Source organism: Nicotiana tabacum, chromosome 6 (genome assembly GCF_000715075.1).
Source record: "Nicotiana tabacum cultivar K326 chromosome 6, ASM71507v2, whole genome shotgun sequence".
Taxonomy (NCBI): Eukaryota; Viridiplantae; Streptophyta; class Magnoliopsida; order Solanales; family Solanaceae; genus Nicotiana; species Nicotiana tabacum.
The window spans coordinates 125101538-125125449 of record NC_134085.1 but is presented as its reverse complement, the minus strand read 5'-3'; positions in this window follow the sequence as shown (position 1 = coordinate 125125449).

The following is a 23912-nucleotide window of genomic DNA, read 5'->3' as shown; positions in this document are numbered from 1 at the left end:
TTGTAAATCTGATATTAAGAGTGATTCTGTCATGTTCCCCAGCACAACTTCTATAATTTTTCTAGGTCCAATAATCAGACTCCTGATTTACTTCGGTGATGTAATTCTTTAGTTGCTCTTCCTTCTGATTAGTCTTTACGTAGGCTTAAGCTATCTTCCACTATGTGGCTCATGGTATCAGTTATTACCTTAGCCTTTCATGGGCATTATGGAATATCCATGATACAATCTTCTAACAATTCAATCCTTTGTCTATGCCCTGGGTTTAATTCTTTCTTTTAACTTATACCGGAGTCTTCTATGGCTGTATGATTGTCAACAAATATGCTGCCTGGATAATGTTCCAAAATCTTGAGTGTATCCATAATGTACTAACTCTGGATCATTGATCGAATGATTCTTTCGTTCCCTCTTAGCTTTCTTTCAACGTAAGCTATTACTTTTCCTGGTCTTTCTGCCCCCTTATTGCGTCCATACTTAGCTTATATTAGTGCCCACACTTGCTAGAGTTTTCATACAACTCATATGATCTCGAATATTACTTTTAATTCTTACTTTCCGTTCATTAGCCATGGTAGGTGCCATTTTCCTTTGGAATGCTTACAATGTGGTTGCGAGATTGTTGTTACACGACCATTTCTTCTTTAGGTCTTTGTGCTAAGGTTGAAGCCTTCTTTCTTATCTCCTTAGCTAGTCTTTCGTTGTAGTACTTAGGGAGAACCCTTGACTCTTGTAAACCTGTGAGCTTATTATAGACCTTTTTGATGTCCTTACTTGCCTGTAATCATCCGTAATTGCTTACCTCCATGCCCTTGTGCTTGTATGGTTGCTTCTGAACCGATGTTTTGACTGCCTTCCCAGTGACACTTTTTTTTATCCCGTAACACTCATACGGTACCTTTAACTACCCCGACTCTTGATTGATTATATCTCAAGTATTATAATGATATTCTCCGAGGTTGAATTCTCCATGTTGGGTTCTATAATATTTATCTTACACGATCTGATGACTCATCTGTAACCTCCTGTTTAGCCATAACTTGGATCTTCCTGACCAATTACTAACTACTCGTTGGCCCATTCTCATATCAATATTCCTCGTAATCTTTCTTGGATTACTTCCTTTGTCTTAACTTATGTCTCACACTAGCTCCTTATTTATTAATAACAGCTCGGGCGAGAACCTTTACTCCCTCTCCTCTATGTCGTGCTTGCACAATATTCTTGAATCGTAGCATATCTGTAAGATTTGGATAAGTGTCATCTCATTCCTCTTTCATTTATCACATTCTTCCTCTACCATTCCATAGTCACTAGAACCCCTTTATTTTAGTGACTAAAACCCCTTTATTTTGACTTAATGCCACATCACTCCATATTCTCCCCTTTATGGGTGTACTAAGAGCTGAAGCCAAGAGGATCTCCCTATAGATGTTTTACCTCTTCATCTTTGGTGTCGTTTCTCAACATCAATAATCCTTACTCGTCTTGCGGCAATCCTTCTATACCAAGGATGAAAAATTCTATTATTCGTGAGGGTGGCACTTAATGTAACTAGTACATACAATCCCCTAAGCTTAACTTTGCTCACATTGCTTGCTTTAAGGAAGCGTCTCCCTGAATGACCATCCTTTGAATTCGTCATGAATTCTCTTTTGTGGTCCATTCTATTATTGCCGGAACGAAATATGAAATTCCCATGATGTTGAGTACTTTTCAATCATTCAGTCCCTAATTCATATTTAGTTTATCTTATTTACCAGTCCATACTGATTTCTATTACTCTGGGGATTAACTTTCTCCTCTGGTAGTCGCGTTGGAGTCACAAACTTATTTCTTGAAATGAGGATATAATCTTATGACCTATACTCTTTTGTTATCTTAAGGCCCATCACCTTTCATCTCTTCCTTCATTTGATTATAGGTTCTGTAACACTCTACCGTTTTTATCCATGTATCACACCTTATTCATAATATTTCCTTATCTCTCTTCTCATTACTCTGCTAATATTTCTACATATCCTTTTTCTTTTGAAAACTTCAATACGACATTATTTCGCTTTTAGCTTCCCTTTGCTCCATCCAATAGCTCTTTGGGTTGCTCAACATCCTCGCTCTACTAGGGATAAGAGCCACACTTAAGGTAATATTTATCCCTTCAAGGCTTATAGTGCATGTCTTTATAGTACACATATCTGGCTGCACTATTTTAGAGTGCACCATCTAGGTGTCTCATAAAGAGATCTATTAGCATATTTGCAATATCCTTCGGAAATGTCAACTGACCAATCAATTCATCCATCATATATTCTTATACTACTTTTGTTAACCCCTATAGGACATATCTGGAAGGGGTGCGACAAATTGTATATACCTCTATTACTATTGAATATAACTCAAAAAGCTTATGTTCCTCTGCCTTAATTATTAATGTTGTTAACCTTTATTAACTGGGCGCCTCGTACCCTTCTTCATCTTGCTTCTTTTGCTTGTTGAAACTTGTATTTATCTTCTTAATCTCTCATTGTCTTTCACCATAAAGATGGATAGGCATTCTTACCTTAAGGCTTCTTATCAGGAAGTTTACACCTTTCAGTACACCCATGATCTGCTAAAGACCTCACATTTACTTATCGTAGGCATCATAAAAAAAATCCAATTCCTCTGACTTAGCTTTTCCACAACTATCTCTCTTTCCAACCTTCTTTTCGGATATAGGCATCGTCTTATTATGAATAAAATAGAATTTCAGAACTTGGATTCTTATAAGTGAGCTCTACCACACGATCTAAAGTAAGAAAAAAGAGTGACAATCCTAAATGCCCTGTAGCCTCCTGCTTATATGTGTGGTGCACGACACACCCAGAAACAAGACTCTACTAGACACGGCTTGTAGACTCCCTAGGACAGAACTGCTCTGATACCACTTTTGTCACGACCCAAATCGATGGGCCAGGATGGGTACCCGGTACCTTACTCAACTGAGTACCAACGTAACGTATCTTTCTTAATACATCATCATATACACATGCATATGGGCCTAATAGGACAACATGATCCTTTATAAACTCAAAACATAGGCCGACAAGGACGTACAATCTTTTATGTACATGACATATGTCTACAAGCCTCTAAGAATACATAAATGTCATAAGGGTCGGGACAGAGTCCCGCCATACCAAACAATACACGTCTAAATCATACTAACAAAACGAGCAACTCCGAAGCAAATGGAGCACACCAACATCTTTCGCTGAGATGATAGCCTACTTGGAGGGCTCTCGACCTGTCTATCGGGACCTGTGGGCATGAAACGCAGCGTCCCCAGGAAAAAAGGACGTCAGTACGAATAATGTACTGAGTATGTAAGGCACATAAATAAATACATGAGAGTTATGGAAGACATATAGAATACATGACTCAACGTGTAAGTCTGAATAACTTTGTAAATCATAAATTACTTTTAACGTCATGCATATGTGTATGAATGTCATATCGTGCATAGGTACATATTTCATAATATCATCAGCCTCTGAGGGCATCCCATCATATCATATCGGCCACTGTGGGCAAAATCATCATCGTATACCAGCTGATCAGGTGGTGGTGCGTATATAATGCCATAACCTTTACCATATCCCATATACATATATATACATACATATATATGCATATATAACGCCTCTTGAATCATATTTACATATATACGCGTATATAACACCGTTTGAATCATATTTCGGCCACTGTGGGCATCATCATATACCAGTTGATCAGGTGGTGGTGCGTATATAACGCCGTAACCTTTTCCCATTCCATATACATATATTTACATATATACGCATATATAATGCCATCTGGTCATGGGTCAATGTACATGAATGCAATGCATGAAAAGTACGTCAATAAAATCATTCGGAAGGTCATAAGACCACTTTGCCTCTTGAGAAATATCATAAAGTAACATCTTTTCAACTTTCGTATTTTTCTGAGACCCATGAACAGATAATAAAATATTATGACACATGGGAATTAAAGAGCATAGATATTTCTATTACTTCTATGAGTAGAGTCACTTATGGAGTTTGTGCATTGGCACGTTTCGTTCATATCGTATGGATCATGCCAAAAGAAAGAAGGGATAGCCTTAACATACCTGAGCTTAGAATTCATCTTTATCTAATCCTTTTGTAGCCAATAGAAAGAGCTTCTGTTTGGTAGCAGAATTGACAGGGACGAATTATAAGCAAGCCTCACGTAGAGTTGTATTTAATCTCTTACGGGTAGCCGGGAAAGCTTCTCTTTGCAACTGACTGTTGAGAGGAAAGTAAATATTTTCGAGCTTCCAACAAAGTTTTTAAAAACAGTGGTCTCTTTCAGGCATGAGGCTTAAAAAACATTGTATGTAACAATTACAAGATCCAGTTTTCTTGAATTTCTCCTAAGCTAACATTTCAGAAATGATTTTCTGGTTAAGTTGTCATCCATTTGGTTTTCTTATAACTGTTGCTTAGAACCTGTGGACCTTTCCATGCTTTGAGAAATATGATGTTTTGCTCCAATTCAAAGTTTAAACCTAAGATTTGAAAATGAGGGCGGTAATTCCTCTAGCACTTGCCACAACACTACAGTTTAGTATGGCCATCTCCTCTTTCCTTTATCCAAGGTACAATCATTAATTGGACCAATAGGAAACCTTAAATACATCAGAAAATTGATGAATACAAAGGGGGAAGTAAGAGCGTTACTTGTTGGAAGAATGTAAAAATCGTGTAGTGATTTGTAGTAGTTGATGTTGAAGGATATAGAAATAATGTGCATCTTGGGAAGATTAATACTTTAGCCATAAGGATGAAGACAGATTTTATAGGAAAATATGGAACTGTTGGTAATAGATGAACAAGTATTCAAAAGAATTAAAATTAGCTAAAAAATAAGGAATCTGGTAAAAAGCAAGGGTGTTTTTCCAACGACACATTGGTTCTTTGTCCTCAAATAAAAAAAATATGACATGATCAAACATGAAAATAGAAGTTTTTAATCTAGAAATGCCACCTATTTGTTAAGACCCATGAGTCACAATGACTTAACCTATTGTTGCCACGTTCTTAGCTTAGTAATCTTATCCAAATTTTTATTTTTAAATAGTTACCAATTACCCGCATAATTAAGAATTGTCTCGAATTACTTAAAATTCTACTTATTTTTAATACATTTTATACACCGTACTATTACGGTCATGTGGTACCATATAAAATTAATACATACACTATTATTTTATTAAAACATCCATGTAAGAATACATATATTTTCTCGAACTTTTAATTGTTCTAATCTCATATAAATAGTACAAATTTTCATACGCTTAATTTTTTTGAAATGGTAAAAAGATAACCTTCTCTTCATGTGAGAAAATAATTTCTATCTTTACAATAAAGAAAACCTCCTAAATTTTCCTATATCGTGTGAACAATTTAAAACATATTTGAAAGTAGTAATATTACTAATTATATAAAATTATTTTTTCCCAAACCATTTTTTTTCTTTACAAAAATGTTCCACCTAAAATACCATATCAAATATATATATATATAACGGTGTCAAAGTCGTTAAACTTACGGGGTGTAACAGTTGTTCTTTGTTCTTGATGCACTTGAGAATCGTTTGTTGGATGATCAATCACAGTGAGTGTGCTTGAGTGAATTCTCTAAGTGTTCAAGTGATTTATTTTACCTTCCTTGATGTTAATAATGCATTTGTGACATCACTTAGAATGATGTAAGCAAGTTAGGTAAAGGGGAGATTCCCCATAAAGTTGACTGCTGCACTATTTCTGTACTGTAGCGTGTGCAGACAACAACTTTACAGCTGGGGCAGTTGACTTGTGCAGTTTCCTCGAGAACTGGTATCTATCTGTTCCCTCTGTTGTTCGTTTGACTCTGAAGAGTTGAATTGTGTCCCCATCTAGAGACTTGTTGATCTTTAATTTCCTGATGATGTGTATCAAGTTCCTTATTTGGTTCTTAATAGTAAGTTTGTTAGATCATCAAAACATAATAGGAATACACATATAACCTATCAATTTCCCAGTTTTTGATGATGACAAACTTATAATTCAAGTTTCCCCTAAGAGCCAACATTTCCCGTTCCCCCTGAATTAAATTTCCCCCTTTGGCATCATAAAAAGATTAGTAACAGGCTTTAAGCAAAAAGAAGTCTACCTTGAGTTAACTTATGCCACTTGTGTGTACACAACATGACTAAAAACAGAGCATAAAAGCAAGACATATACAACAAAAAAGGGAAAAGCTTCCATTAAAAAGTTTGGATTTTAAGACAGGGAGCAGATTCAATGTTGCTAACAACCATGCACAATTTAGAACAAAGAGTGAAAGCAAGTACAACAAACAACATCATAAAATAGCAAAACAAATCAACACTTGGTCAGACGGGCAACCTCTTCGCTTTGTGAGATATTGGAACTAGGTGCCTCCTGAAGCTGACTCAATTGACTCTCAAGAATAGCATTCCTTGTGTAAGCACGTAATTTTTGACCCGCACAACTTTTTGAAGTAGTATTTTTAAAATATTTACTTATTTTTATTTTTATAGGATTTAGAATATTTTTCACTTTTAATATAATAGTAGAACATACAATTCGAAAACACAAAAAAAAGTTTCACTTTATTTTTTTACCTCATTACATATGTTTTTAAAAAATATTAATATTTTTTGGAAGTAATATTATTTTAATTTCGCGTTGATTTTAATCTCATCCTATTTTTTTTTTGATATTTGAAAAATACTAAAAAAATAGTTTTGTTTTAACGGTTAGTTTTATTTTAATATTTTATTCTACTTATATACGGTGAAATCGGAGGGTCCGATGTTTTGCCATTAAGGTGTGTTCGGGGAATCATATCGATATCTCGAGGCTGTGGGGTTGCGGTGGAATTATATCCCTCTAGGTTCATTTACAGTCGACCCAACAATGATCCCGAGGGTGGGAAATTCCCGAGGCGAGCACCAGTGGAGTCTAATATCATGTCTAGCCGTTCCATCTCCGTATCCTTACAATTAATGCATTCTGTACTATGTTGTATTTCCCCTACTATATAAAGGGGATCCTTACCACTTTGTAAGGGGAGGCTGTTGCTCCAACCATTCTACACAAGATCAATAACAACTCTCTCTCTCTCTCTCTCTCTCTCTCTCTCTCTCTCTTTCTCTCTAACTCACACGCTCGAGGCTATCCCTCTCACTTGTTGCTTTCATACTTATTCTTCATTTATTGTTTGATATTGGCCATAAAGAGCCTCCTTTAGCTATATACTAACTCTTAGTCCCTTCCCAGTAATCCCCGATAGCTCGAGCCCGAGCCCAGGCATCAACATCGAGGCCCCTCACCGGCCAGTTCGAGGCCAGAGTAACTGATCTCTCGGTTCGATTATAGTTCTATTTTAGCTCACATTTCATCTCTTATCTTCATACGCCTAGCATCAACTGCTCTAACAACTAGCATAAAAATATATTACGTATTTTTAGTGTCCCATTAATAAATTTAATTATTATTATCATTTTCACGGTAAATAGTTTGGCGCCCACCATGGTGCTAAAAATAATAGTGATTATTTTCTTGCTGGTTTCGTTACACAATGCAAGTTATCTTTCACACTTTTTCTTGTCCAAGATCTTTTGATTTCAGGTCAAAATGTCTGGCTCAGTAAACAGAGTCGAGAACGACAACCTTGAAAACCATGGGGAAAACGGTGTGGCTGTTCCAGCTATTGGCGCGCCACCACAAAACCTCGATAACGCACCTGGACCGATTCCAGCGGACGCGGATTCGCATGACGCGTAGCAGGTCGATGAAACCTCACACATCGATAGGAGCATACGACATGACGACCAATAGGAAGCCCAAAAAACCCCAGCCCGGGAAGAACAGGAAGTTAGTCTTCATGTTATTTTGAAATGTTGCAGGCATGACAGTTGGCTATCACTCAGTTGCAAAGCCACCCAAAGACTCCCAGCATAGTAGCACCGGATACTACTCCCCCGGTTGAATAGGTACCGGAGAGGTCGAGCAACAACGGATCAGTAGCCGATCCTGCAATCGTGAAAATGCTGGAGGACCTCACCAAAAGGATCGAGTCGGGCGAAAAAATGATAGCAACGAACGATAAGAAGGTCGAAACCTATAAATTCAGAGTCAACCAAATCCCGGGCGTGCCCCGGTCCTGAAGGGTGTAGACTCGAAGAAGTTCGTACAACGGCTGTTCCTAGAGGAAGTGGCTCCGAAACCCATTCCAAAGAAGTTCAGAATGCCAGAACTCCCAAAATACAACAGGACCTCAGATCCCAACGAACACGTCACTGCCTATACGTGCACGATGAAAGGCAATGACATAAAAGACGACGAGATCGAGTCCATCTTACTGAAGAAGTTCGGAGAAACGCTCTCGAAGGGGGCCATGATGTGGTATCACAACCTAGCTCCCAAATCCATAGATTCATTTGCCATGCTAGCATGTTCCTTCATAAAGGCGCACGCCAGTGCCATCAAGGTAGCAACAAGGAAGTATGACATATTCAAGATTAAACAGAGGGAGAATGAAATGCTGCGAGAATTCGTGTCTCGTTTCCAAACGAAACGAATGGAACTACCCCTGGTCTCCAACGACTAGGCAGTGCAGGCCTTCACTCAAGGCCTGAATGAACGAAGCTCGGTGGCCTCAAGACAGCTAAAAGAGAATCTGATCGAATATCCCGCCGTAACCTGGTCGGACGTCCACAATCGGTACCTGTCAAAGATCAGGGTTGAGGATGACCAACTGGGAGCCCCCTCGGGCTCAGTATATCCGAGCAGACTCTTAGCGAAGGAGTCAAAATCAAATAAAGAGAGGTACCAGCCGTACCCCGATGATAGGAGGAATGCTCCGAGACGCAATCCGCCTCGCAACGATCGATTGGTGAATAGAGGACAGAACCCTTGGGGACTCATCAATAGAGGTGGCTTCGACGGGAACACGGGGCCAATGAGGACACCCCGTCTATCAGAATACAACTTCAAATTCGATGTATCAGACATCGTGTTTGCCATTAGCAAAATTAGGGACGCCAGTTGGCCCAGGCCTATACACTCAGATCTTTCCCAAAGGAACTACAAAACCAAGGATTGTAGGCAACTCCGAGAGGAAGTGGCCCGACTACTCGATAACGGGCACCTTCAGGAAATTCTCAACAACCGAGCTAAAAACCAGCCTCGAGAAAGAGAAACAACCAAAAAGAAAAAAGTAGACGAGCCCCAACACGTCATCTACATGATTTTTGATGCATATCCTCGGCCATATTCAAATAAAGGACCACATCACATCCGCCGAACGAACGCCAGAACCCAAAAGCACCATCGCCTTAAGGTATAATCATCTCTCCTTGAATATGGCCGAGGATATGCATCAAAAATCATGTAGATGACGTGTTGGGGCTCGTCTACTTTGTTCTTTTTCGTTGTTTCTCTTTCTCGAGGCTGGTTTTTAGCTCGGTTGTTGAGAATTTCCTGAAGGTGCCCGTTATCGAGTAGCCGGGCCACTTCCTCTCGGAGTTGCCTACAATCCTTGGTTTTGTGCCCGTGCGAATGTATAGGCCTCATCCTCCTTGCTGCCAACCATAGGAGCTCGGATGGATCGACGCTGAAGAGCAATCAAGCCCCGGTAACGCAATGCCGATATAACCTCACGAGATGGCTGAGGGTAAACTCTATCCCAGCCTTATTGGCAAAATATCTCATTGCCTACACTATTTTCCAAAGGAAGGGATGAGCCAACCGGTGTAACCTGATATCTCCGACAGAAATCAAGCACGATCCGGTCGGGGGAACCCGACACAAAAACATGCGCGTATACGCTCAAAAACCCCTCAACGTATGTCATGATGCTCTCCTCAGGAGAAGGTACTTGTAATACCACTCCTTCTCCCCATCCGCAATTTTTTCTGATCATTTCGAGGTTTTTCTCTCCCACTGATGAAATGATCCTCGACACATGCTCCCAGTGACCCGAAACATTGGGAGGTCTCCCCGGCATGACAACTCTCCTCGAGGCAGGGCACCCTGAGTCTTGCTCACCTGGCATCGGAGATGAGCTGCTGGCGCCAACCGAATGTATAACACAGCAAGAACTCCCCTCCACCTGACGATCGGACGTCGATGTAGTAGTCATGGCTACGGTAGAATAGGAGGGGAAAGATGAGGGTCTGAGTAAAAATTTTTGATTAGGGGAGCAGAAGGACCAACACAAAGCGCTAGGCTCTGCGGAAGAGATAGTCTATCAAAGCAGCAAAATCACCATTGGAAAGAAGGATGAATGAATATATAGGGGCAAAGCGGCAACTACCCACTTTCCCAAAAGGGCCAATTAATTCTGGTTGCATTAACGTCACCCTCTCCTAGGGAAACGTAGTGGAAAAATCACCCCGGGTCCTCCTTTACCAGATTAAACAAATGTTTCTACCCTACAGAAGTCAAAAACTAGAAGGCCTCAGGGGTTCCCCGATATCATCAGCACCAGTCCGATAGGAACTACCGATTTAACTCTGGGTCATGGTCCAGTTTGAGGGTCCCGATTGCTCCGAGAATGAATTTCGAAGGGCCAACGTCAAAGGTCGAAAGTCAAATCCGCGAAAGTAAAGGAACAAAAAAGGAATGACTGAAAAAACTGAAAGGAGGAAAGCCTTTTTTTTACATTGCCAAAAATGTTTTCGCAAAAGACATCTTTACAAAATCCATTCCCCCGGAGCTGCATACGAAGGGAAAAGAGGGGGATACAAAATGACTCAGAGACTACTCCTCATCACTACTATCTTCGCCCTCATCGGGGGCAATTAAAGCGCCAGTTCTCTCTCCAATTTGCGGGCTTCCTCGAGGTCAGCTGACAGGTCGACACCTCTAGCTCCGATTTCCTCCAAGGTCTCTCTCCTTGTCTCCTGCTTAGAATGCTTAATAGCTCGAGTTAGCTTCTGCTCAGCTACTATCAATATGTCATGAGCTATTTTATGCACCATGACTGTATCCTCCAGATAAGTGGCAGCATTTCATTCAACCTCGGACTTAGACGCAGCCAAAGTAGCAACCTCCTTACGAGCATCCTTGAGAAAATCCTAGGATGTCACCAACTCCCCAGCAGCTACTTCATTCCACCCCTCAGCCTGGAGATCTTCGTGTTCAGTTGGCTAATCTTTGAACCATTCTGCTTGACCTACAAAAGAAAGGTAAGCCAATTTATGTCGGAATACAGGAATAGAAGTCGGGTACAAGCAAGGCAAAATACCTGCACAGCAAGGTTGGCCTTTTCTTGGAGCGTCGTTTCCAAAGCAGCTTGAAACTCTCCTAGTTCTTTCCTTCCCCAGGCAGAGCAAGCCTCCGAATCCCATAGTATCGAGGTAAGTTTCTTACACTCCTTTTCATGGTAAGAAAGCTCCTCGCGGAGCCGAAGGAAGGCATGATCGTACATATCCTTGCACTGCGGCATAGAGGAAAAGTTAGAAAGACAGAGAATGACGCCCGATGGGAAAAGAAATGCACGAGAAATGGCTATCACCTGCCACATGAATGAACATAAAGATCGACACTATCACTAACACCGTCGAAGATGTTGGCAATAGAGCCTCCCCCTTGGAGAGGAATCCTTGCTTTGACACCGACTGCTTCTTGAGCATCCCTCAGCTCCCCTGATGAGACCTGGAAACATGAGATGAAGTCGTTCATGTCGCCGACTTCTCCAAAAAGCAACCCCTGCTCCTGAAAAGCTCCGGGCCCCGACCCTTCAAGACCAATGACAATGGTCCCCCAATAGAAACTACATCGAACCCGGTCGTGCGATCTGAAGCAGTATTAACACTCCGGTTTACGAGACCGACATGAGTCAGCCATTGCGGATTCAACAGCCTCCGATCGAGGCACCTGCGAGGCTCTCGCACTTGATCTAATCCCCCGCGCAAGTTGGAATTCATCATCATCCTCTTTTTTGGTATCAGGATTCGCCCCTAAAGTTGAAGCAAAAGTCCCAGCAGCGGCTCGATGCTCGAGTGACCTGGTTTTCTTTGTCGTAGGAAGGGCGACAATTGCCTTACCTTTTCTCTTTTTGCCCTTTCCGAGCTTCGAAGCCTCTACTTTGCTGCTAGGGGGCGGCCTCATCTGCATTTTCTCGCCAAGAACAGCACGAGGGCAGTAACCGCAAGATATCATCACTAAGGGCGCAGGTAGAAACACAAATACAAGGTGTAGATGGTAAAGAAACTCTACCGTGATTCTTATCCACCCATCGCCCCTTGGCCAGGTCGGTCCAAGATCAAACGAAATATGGGAACACCTTATCCAATCGCTCGATCCACTCCGACAAATCTGGAACTTTCTTGGGGTACCAAGCAGCAGCTCCAGGAAGCGTAAAGAGATCGTCATTTCAAAATAAAAGTAATAAAAAGTGGTTAAGGGAAAATTGCTTACGTTGCGTGTTCCATCTCTCCGAAAAGGGCATCCTCCGGGCTGGGATGATATCCGAGGTCTTTACCTGGACAAATTTGCTCATCCACCCTCGATCCTTTCCCTCATAGATGCTCGAGAAAAATGATTTCTTGGACCGGTGATGGAGCCTGATCTAACATTGATAAAATCGAGGGCTATACATCCCGTCAAATGATTGAGGGTAAAGGTCTCACCCCCAACCCCTTCGGTGAAATGGCAGAGCATCAATACTATCATCCAAAAAGAAGGATAGATCTGACCAAGCATCACTTGGTACTTGTCACAGAAGTCAAAGATGACCGGGTCTATTTCTAGGGAGAAGATTCAGAAGAATTGACAGGGCCCAAGGTGAACGGGTAGGTATACACGTAAAGAAAGCCGTCCTTATAGTCCGATATATTCTCATTAGGATCGGGAATCTCTACCTCTACTGCCTTGTTCCATTGGCAGTCTGTCCTCATCGTTTGTATATTGGTCACGATGCTATGTATCGAGACATGTGCTCGCACCGGCCCGGTGTGGATGAAGTGGCATCAATGTTAAAATCCTTTGACATATCGAGATTAGGTGGGGTACACTATTTCAAGGAAGGAATCGATATGGATGTCTCTTTAGATGATCGAGATGATGATGCAACTTTGTTCCACCGAGGAACCGTTCTAGAAGTCCTAGCCATATCAATGGTAAAAAATTTCTCTAGAAAAAGATGAAAGAGTGTAAAAGACAAAGGGTTTTGACTCGTGAATTTGGAGATGGGGTGAAAGTAAGAAGTATCAAACAATCGATGCATTTATAGGAACCGCTTGGGCAACAGAAAGGACGAGCCAATGGCAATTTGTGGGTTCCTCGATTATCGCATTTGACGACGACCTTTGCACGGTTTTCTAGAACATGGCATTTAATGCTCTTATCGGTTGACGTCACGGCAATGATGACCTCGAGACGACGGTTCAAAATCGTTTCCTATAACTTCATTTTAGGAAACACAAAGACTATTTGTATACGGTGAAATCAGAGGGTCCGATTTCTTGCCATTAAGGTATGTTCGGGGAGTCATATCGATATTTTGAGGCTGTGGGGTTGCGGTTGAGTTCTCTCCATCGAGGTTCATTTATGCTCGACCCAACAATGATCCCAAGGGTGGGAAATTCCCGAGGCTAGCAGATAATACCAGTGGAGTCTAATATCATGTCTAGCCGTCCCATCTCCACATCTTTACAATTAATACATTCTGTACTATATTGTATTTCCCCTCCTATATAAAAGGGTATCCTCACCACTTTGTAAGGGGAGACTATTGCTCCAACCATTCTACACAAGGTCAATAACAACTCTCTCTCTCTCTAACTCACACGCTCGAGGCTATCCCTCTCACTTATTACTTTCATACTTGTTCTTTATTTATTGTTTGATATTGGCCATAAAGAGCCTCCTTTAGCTATATCCTAACTGTTAGTCTCTTTCCGGTTACCCCCGATAGCTCGAGCCCAAGCCCAGGCATCGACATCGAGGCCCTTCACCGGCCAGTTCGAGGCCAGAGTAACTAATCTCTCGGTTCAATTATAGTTCTATTTTAGCTCGCATTTCATCTCTTATATTCGTACGCCTAACATCAACTGCCTAACAACTAGCATAAAAATAGATCACATATTTTTAGAGTTCCATTAACAAATTTAATTGTTATTACCATTTTCACGGTAAACACTACTTAAGTAGGACTAATTAATATTTTGGTAGTATTTTTTTCTTTCTTTTATTTAATAGGCAAGAGTTAATATTGCGTTGATAGATTTTTGGTTAATTAGGCCAATTTTGAGCACAAATCTGTCTACTAAATGCCCAAATCGGAACAGCCCAACACCTAATCCATTAACCCATCTAATCTCAGCCATCCATTCTCTCTAATCCAATGGCCAAGGTTCTTTCCCCAAACCATATAAAAACCATTTTTTTCACAAACCCCAACCCTAGAGACAAGAGAAAAATTGGCCGCACCTAATTCTTTCATTTCAAAAAACACCCAGCACATTCATCCAAACATTTTGCTGCCAATATCAACGATACCAACTTCCCATCCATTTCCCGTCCAAATTTAGCCTTTGATCTTTATTCCCTTTCCTTTTTCAAATTTACTCTGTTTCTCTATTTCCTTATCCGATGTTAATTATTAAAAATTTTAATTATTATGGCATAATCTCCTAAGACCCAGAAAGACACAAGAACGAGAGTGGGAATTGAAAAATGAAATAGAAAAGCAAAATGGGGCAGGGAATGACAATCCAAAGAGAAATGAATCTCAATGCTCCATCTCATATTTTTTGGTCCGTTTCCAAAAGTAGCGTCTCCTCCCAAACTTTAATTTCCAGTTACTGCTTCATCTATAAGTGTAGCCTCATCGGACAACAGTGTGTCCTCAACTGCTGACAAAAAGTTTCATTCTAAAGAGATTTCAAAAAAATGTATATATAAAGGAGATGATGTTTCTTCTCGTCAATTTCGGGCCTTTGGTTTTCAATGGAGTTCGATTGAGGCTGAGTCGTGTGAGATCCATTTGGTACCGACGAGCGAGAGTTCCGTCCAAGGTCCTATTCGTAATATAGCTGCTTATGAGTTTCAAAGTTGTCCGAGCATTCAAATTTTAGATTCAATATTAAGGTCCATTTCTCTTCACTGATGCCATTTGATTTCAATTTGTGCTTTCTTGTTTCTAATATCTGTTTTTATTTTAATTGCTTCTTCTTGGTTGTGCGTAAATAATTCATGATTTATAGTTGAGTGAGTGTAAATGATTTCATGTTTTCACTGGGGATTCAACTTGAATTAGATTTGAAAGTACTACTGTGTTGGGTAAGATAAATGGACAATTGTAAATTGATTTATCTTGGATGATGAAATAAGCCGAAGGTTTGGGGCATAAAAAAATAAAAAATGAAAATGTGGATCTTAAATCTTCATTGCTTTTGTTTATAGCTTTATAATTTGTTTGCATTGTTAGGAGCATACTTATGCCGTCATCACATGGGTAGGCAAACTTTAGGATTTTTGTTAGTTTTGAGGAGAGAGGTCGTTCCCTTAGTTAAATTTATCCGGGGAATACCCCGAAGGATTTGTATATATTTTATTCCGGGGAATGCCCCGTAGTATCCTGTAATTGGAGGCCAAAAGCGAACTCGTAATACCTTTATTCATATTTTATTTTTATCTTTTTTTATTAGGTGGGAATGATCTTGAGCCTCTTATGTATTAATTTTCCCATTTCTATGTTTATCACCTCAATTCGAATATTTTAAAACTAACTAGATCGAGTATGAAACCGTACTAGTTATAGGACTCGGGGAATGCTTAATACCTTCTCCTCGAGTCAGATGAACTCCCTTACCTTGAATCTCTGGTGCAAATTGGTTTAATAATCAAATGTATTTTGAAAAAAAATTGTTATTTTGATAACAGTGACCTGGCACACCGAAATCAAATGTCAGGTGGCGACTCTTAATAATCCTTCGAAACACAAATACTTTGTCACTTTCAAAATTGAAAACCCTTTTGAGCTTCAAAATCCTTTTATTATTTGTAAGAGGGTTAGTGAGGAGTGAAAAAAGGGGTGTGACAGCTTTGGCGACTCTGCTGGGGAGTTGTAGGTTCGAGCTGATATTTGATCTTGTTGACTTTTCGGATATTCGGTTGAGGTGTTTGTTTTCTTTATTTTCTTTGATTGTCTTATTTCCTGTTTTGTTGGTTTTTTGTTTTTCGCTTTTCTTTATGTGTTCACTGCTTTATAACTGTAATCATTTGCATAACCATGGTCTTCTTTCTGCAACAAGTCTTCCGGAGTATGTTTGAGCGTACACGGCCTTTTGTGAGTAACCCGTGTCTTTAGGGGGTTGGAGTGGGAGCGTGGAGTGGGCAGATAACTAGAGCAACCACCATCGATCACGTGCTGCCCCGACTTGCCTGATCTAGTGAACCCCAAACGTAGGTCATGCTTATTTGCATCATGTCATTTACACTTAGCAGGGCTTAGTCCCAGGCACCGTGTCCCTTTATAGGAGGCCTATCTAAATTATGTCAAAACGAGCCCATGGCCCAAAAATATATTTAATCATCCCTATGTGCTACACGCTGCATTCCTTAAGGGTAAAGGGGTCATTTGGCGGAACAATGATGGTTGAGAGTAAATGAGAAAGAAAAGAGGGTGAAGTATAAAGATGAAGCAAGTAGGGCCTAGTTATATTTTTGTTTCACAACTTTTTCAAGAAAAGACTAGAAAAAAAAATAAAAATGAAAAATCCAAAAAGATTTTGCACTTTCCCATCATTTTCCAAAAAAGAGAGATAGAGAAAAAAAAGAGATAAAGAAAATCCAAAAAAGATTTTACATGTTTCATCATTTTCAAAAAAGAAAAAAAATGTTTTCTCCAAATCAGTATTTTTTTTATTTCTCTCCCATATCCATTCTGCTAGAACTACGCATACCAGATTCTCGTCTTTCGGGGTGAGATACGTAGGTAACCCACATAGGGTCCGGTCTTTCTAGTGAGCCTTAAGTTCTTGGCTTCAGGGGTAGTAGCCAAATCTTGCATGTCTAGCCACTTTTGGCCACGTTGTCCTTTTCACCTCTTGTCTGGAGAGTCTTGAATCCATAATGAGGTGTCTCTTTACTTTAGGCTCGCCCTGGTCGATTTTGCATGTCTAGCCGCTTTTGGCTACATCGATCGTTCTTGCAAAATGAGGTCATTTTCGCAAAAGTGGTTCAGTAGCCCATGTCTTAGAATCGTAAGTCCACAACAAGGTATCCTATCTGTTTAAGGTCCATTCTTGTTAAATATGGAAGCTTATCCATTTTCGCTACATAGGCCATTTCTGCAAAGTAGGGTCATTTGTGCAAAGTAATCATAGAGACTGTTATTCCCAATAGTTTGGGGGTCTTGTGGGCCTTTTTCAGTTATTTTTCCATTTCATAGTGGTCAACTTTATTGAGTTTGCACTAATAGCCACTCTTGGCCACGTAGGTTAATCTTTTAAAATAGCCCAATCATGTCTTGCATGTGTCCAACAGGAGGTGTTGTGGCGTCACATAGTGTCTCGAGTTACTAACTCTATTTGATCTTATTTTTCTCATTCAGGTGTGGATCCATGTACCAGAGCTCGAGCATGACAGATATCCCAGGACCATCGCATTTGGGAGCTTGTTTGAAGATACTTTATATTTTGAGTTTCTTTTCATGTTTTCTTTTACTTTGTTGTCTTGTATAGTAGTTTTGAGTCTTTTAGGTGGTGTAAGAGTTTGCCGAGTCTTTTGTCATCGTACTTCCCATTCATATTTGAAAAAAATAGTTATAAATGAAAATCCAAAAAGATTTTTATATTTAGTTTATTTTGTCCATTACGTTGCCAGAACTATACTTGGTTTGATTCATGTGGAACATGATACGTAGGCAACCTACATAGGGTTCGATCAATTTATTTATAAATTTTTTTAAAAAAGGAGATGAAGTTGTGGGATGTGAAAAATGAGAGGAAACTGCGGGATGCAAGAAAAGAGCGATAATCAGAAAAAGAGAGAGGAAAGAAATGAGCAAATCAAGGAGCGCAAGAGAGGAAAAGAAGAAGAAAAAGGCAATGAACAAAATTGGGATGATGCCAAATGACCTTGTGACCCTAGAACCGTTAATTGTTGCCAGGTGCATTGCACGCAATGTGATATTTCTATCTGATAAATGCCCTAACGCTAATATGTTGACTTTGTTTTGCTCTTTTTTGGTACTTTAATTGTTATCATAATAGAAGGTGGTTAGTTTGTGGCATTCTAGCGAGTCATCCGTACAACACAATATCAAAAAGCAAGGTAGCCATGGCTAGCAAAGACTTGGACACAGGTGTTGTCGTTTCGCCTAAGGAGATTGTTGAATTAGAATCTGAGTTGAAAGAAGAGGTCCTAAGGTTGAAAGAACAGATGGCCGAAATGTACCAAGCCTGGATTAGCGGGCGCCCTCCACCATTACTTCCCACTAACTACACCGAAAGCCTCGTCACCCCACAACCTTTTCACACTCCACCCCCCAAAAGCACCTCATATTCTTCTCCTTTGACCCCTCATGTTTTTAGCTCCTCCACCAGCTACTCTTTCTCGATCCTATGGTGAGACTGTGTTCAAAGTCCCCGATTCCCAGCACTATGCTCCAGAACCAACTTTCAAGGTCTCGGATCCATACTCTTACGCTCCTCATTTTGAGCCTCCCGGTGAAACAGAAAAGCTTGCTAAGATAGTAGAGCAAGATAAGATATCCAGGAAGGTGAAAATCTTAGAGCAGTCTTTATGAAACATGCAAGGGATAAGGAGCCAGGTGAGCGTGTCTTACAAAGACTTGTGCTTGTTTCTTGACGTCCAACTGCCTGCTGGATTTAAGATGTTAAAGTTTGATTTGTATGACGGCCATGGGGATACCGTAGCCCACTTGAGAGGTTATTGAAGTAAGATGAGAGGCGCCCATGGAAAGGACGAGTTATTGATGGCTTATTTCAATCAGAGTCTGAGTGGGGAAACTCTGGAGTGGTACACCAGCCAAGACGCTAGCAATTGGTACACATGGGACGATATGACCCATGCCTTTTCCCGGCACTTTCAGTACAATATAGAAATTGTCTCGGATCGCATGTCCCTTACCAAGATGGAAAAAGGCCTAATGAAAGCTTTAGGGAATACAAGCTCAGATGGAGAGAGCAAGCTGCCCGAGTCAATCCCTCGATGGAAGAAGCCGAGATGGTTGGGTACTTTCTTCAAGCTCAAGAGCCTACTTACTTTGGGCATTTGATCTCGGGTGTGGGTAAGCCTTTTAATGATGTGGTAAAAATGAGAGAAATGGTAGAAGATGGGCTGTAGTCAAGCAAGATCATGAGCTATTCTGCCTTAAAAGCAAAAACACAAGAAATTCAGAATGACACATGAAGCTTGCCGGGCCAGAAGAAAAATGATGATGTTGGCATGGTTTCTCAGGATCACGGCATGGCCCAACGGGTCCGCCTCACCAATATGCTCAGCCTCGACCCCGACCCCAGTATTATCCTACAAATAACGTCTGGTCATCCGTCCAACCACTAGGTCACTCCTTATGGCGAGCGCCAACACTGCATAATGCACTCTTGCCTTCACAATATTTTAGAGCATCCAACAACCCTAGAAAACATGGGCATGGAGGGGAACAAAGGTAAAGAAATAGTTTCACATCAATCGGGGAATCCCACACAAGCTTGTTTGAAAAGTTAAAATATTCTGGCTTGATTGAACCGCTCTTCGGTTATACTCCAGACCCATATGCAAAAGGTTTTGATCCTGCTGTACGGTGCATGTACCACTCTAATGTCCAAGGGTATAACATAAAAGATTGTCGTGCTTTGAAAATGGAGATAAAAGAATGATTCAAGAAGGGATAATTGTGGTCCAGGACAGTGCCACCCAGAACATCGCGCAGAGTCCTTTACATGCACATAATGATGAACACTTTGTGGGGATAATGCATGGTGACAGGGAGTATGAAAATCCTATCAGGAACTTGCTGACTAAAGTTAATGATTTTGAAATTGGAGAAGGCCCTGGTAATTTTTATGAGCAAATTTGTTGCTAAATATCAAGCTTAGTAATTGAAAGGTCATTCTCTCCTCACTAGAAAGGAATCTTGGTACCTTGTTTTTATGTTTTTTCTGCTATCTGCTTATTTCGGGGTTGTAATATAGATTTATCTTATTTGTTTTGGTGATTCAAACCCTTCTATCCTCTTTTTCCTATCTCTAGGAGTCTTGTTAGTTAGTTTTGTGTCTCTAAGTTTGTCATCTAGGGTTATTTTGGGGCTTTAATATAGATTTTATTCTACTGTTCAAACCCTTCCGCCCTTTGGTCAAATGAGATTTTGTTTTTCTGTGATTTGTATTCTTCGTTTAGTTCTTTTCTTGTATATAGTTCTCTTCAGGCTAGTTCTAATGACATGACATGCATGTAGAACTTTTAACCAGTTATCGAAAGCCAATCTAATCATGGAATAATGAAACATAGTTTTGAATATGATAAAAAGATGCATTTGAGGAAACAAGTAAAGATTCACGCATTCTAAGATAACCTAAAGCTTGAATTGAGTGAACCTGAGGCAGTTAGTTTGGAAAATCAAGAGGTTGATGATAGCATACAAAAAGGGAATGTCTCTCAAGCAGTTTGAGGTAGATCAGTCAGTGTTGAAACTTTCTTCTACATCGAGATAAAGTTGAGTCAAGTCTGCTTCGAACTGGCAAGGGTCATCCATTGGGACAGAGGTATTGGCCATAGATACTTTTGTTTGTGTTGATTCCATTAATAGATACTATGTATGATTTCTTTTCTTATCTTCAATTGCATATTTGTACTTAGCATTTTTAAAGTTTGTATGACGAAGGAATTTTATTCCGCTACCCAAACACTTTTATCTTTTGCTACCCCTTTTGAGCCCTAATTTTTTTTTGTTTCATACCCTTATTTTGGAATCAGAAGTAGAGTTAGGAACTAGAAAAGAAAAAGTAAAAGAGAAAAAGAAGAAAAAGAAAATAAAAGAGAAAAAGAAGAAAAAGAGAAGAAAGAAAAATAAGGAGAAAAGAAAAAAAGAAGGAAAAAAAAGAAAAACAACAAATAAACCAACTTTGTGTTGGAACTACGTTCGGCCTAATTCCTTTTAAGGATACGTAGACAGCCTTACTCTGAGGTTAGGTCCCATCAAAGCAAAAAAAATAAAAAATAAAATCCCCAGACTCTAATAAACTGGGAAGAAGTTTTAATTTGGCCAAAAGATCTGATTCCAAAAGTTATAATTTTAAACCCTTTCATCTTAAATTATTTTGAGCATTCATGTCACCCTTTCTTTCCAACCCTGTCCAAAAGCCTACATCAAGGCCCAAAGAAAAACCTTTTGACCAATATTTGAGGATGCCAAATAAAGTGTGTGGTAAAAGTATTATCTTCTTATATCATGGGTAATACCTTGTTCTCAGCACAAAGAGAGAAAATGATAAAATGAGAGTGTCTTATCGGTGAAAACCCTCATGGGCACGGTAAGGCGACGGTAAGTTGAGAAAATGAGCAAAATGAGAGAGGCTTGATGGTGAAAACCCTTCAGGGCACTACAAGTCGATTGAGGATTGTGGATCGAATAGGACAATTGGAGCGCTGAAGCCCAGTTTCACAACTTAGAGGCATAACAAGAGTTGAAGATTAGACTCGCTTGACAAATCAGGCCGCTTAATCCAAAATACATGTCATGGTTAGTGGAGATGGCCTTCAAATCAGATTAGTTTCTACTTTGTTCTTTTTCCTGGGTAAAAATATTTTCTTGTTAGATACCATCTCTTCTTGTTATTAATTGAACTCAACTTAAATCTAAAAATATTATAATTAAACTAACAATTTCCCTTATTTTGTTCCTTTTGTTTTGTTTGAGTCCCTTTTGAGTCTATTTTTGTCGAAACAAATGAGAAATGACTTCAAAATCTACTGCCGACTTTTTAATCACACAAAAGCCGAGTCTGGCAAGCACATCAAATGACATAAGACATAGGAGAATAGTGTGTGCACTGAATTGGTGATAATAGATGTTCTTTGGGATTGATGTAAAATGCAAAGATTTGGTGAATGTTAGAACACGAGTACAATGCATCGGGCATAAGGTATTGGACTTGAACGAATCAGGAATATTTCTTGTGATAAGGGTTGTCCGAAGAAATGAGTCTACCGATAACAAGCACTATCTTCCAAGTTGAAGTCCAAGTTGATCGTGACAAGTGCATGAGAAATTTTCCTCGTAATCTATGCCACAAACTAACCACCAAGTTTTAAACTCACAAGTTTTCTTTGTCTGAAACAGGGATGAAGGCTATATTCATATCAAAGCTTGAATTTTTCAGGTGTAATGCCCCTATTCTGTTTACGCAAAGGCTATTGAGAAGATCACACATCATTCCTAGGAGATGCACTTCCTAGTCTGGGTCTTTCAGGTTATATTTTTGTTTTAGGAGACACACTTCCTAGTTTTGGGTCATTTAAGTTCATTCCTAGGAGACGGACTTCCTAGTTTGAGTAATTGAAGTTTCACCCGTAGGAGACGCACTTCCTAGTCTGGGTCTTTTAGGTTATATTTTTATTTTAGGAGACACACTTCCTAAACTAAGATTTTACCCCTAGGAGACACACTTCCTTCATTCAAGTTTCATCCCTAGGATATGCACTTCCTAGTTTGAGTCGTTTGAGTTCATCCCTAGGAGACGCACATCCTAGTCGAGTCTTTAGTTTTACTCTAATCATTGCATCAATAGCATAGGTGATTTATAGTTTTGCTAACAACTCGCAAATCTTCCTAGTGCAAATTGGGGCAGAAAATTTTGTTTGTTTTGTTGTTTTGATTGCAGGCACCCACCTGAAGAATGAGGAAATTCTTTTCTAAGTTACTTCAAATTTTAAGTCAGTAGCAGGCGCCCACTTGAAGAACGAGGGAAGTCATTTCAGAATTCAATTCAAGTTAGAAGTACCAGAACCTCGCCTCAAGAATGCGAGTCGACAGTCCGATATGACCAAAAGAAGAAGTCTCAATCTAAAATGAAAAAAAAAGAAAAAAAATAAGTAAATCCAAATGCAGAAGCAGATGAAAGATGTGAACTGCTCAAGACATGGTTGAAGTTACGAGCACTGCATGTCCGGTCTTGATCCGAAGAAGTCGTGGAAGAATGAATCAGCACCTGTAGCTAGCAAGCATAAAGGTTCAAATCAAAAGTCTGAATGAAGAACCATTCAAGACTCAAGATCAAGCTTTAGTAGACTTATAGATACGAATCTTGTAATTCATAGCAGATAGGCTTGATTATTTCTTTTAGATTTTGATTTGATATAATAATAGGACCGCGGATCGAACCTCGATGGAACGGTATCTCACTCGGCTCTCTCATCCTCTCCACATACTTCATCGTTTTTTCCTACTTCTGAACTACACGTGACCTGATTCCTCTATAGCCAAGGATATGTAGGCAGCTCAAATACCAGGGTTCAGTCACAATCTTTTGTCCATCTTTGTTTCATTTTGAATAAGCGTCGGGTCATAAATCAATTATGTTGCTTATTGTTCTTTGCTCAAAATACTCTTCGGGTTTTCAAGTAAAGAGGGACAGCTGTAAGCACGTAATTTTTGACCAGCGTAACTTTTAAAAGTAGTATTTTTAAAATATTTATTTATTTTTATTTTTATAGGATTTAGCCTATTTTTCACTTTTAATCTAATAGTAGAACATAAAATTCAAAAACACAAAAAAATAGTTTCACTTTGTTTTTTACCCCATTACATATCCTTTTCAAGAATAATGTATTTTTGGTAGTAATATTATTTTAATTTCGT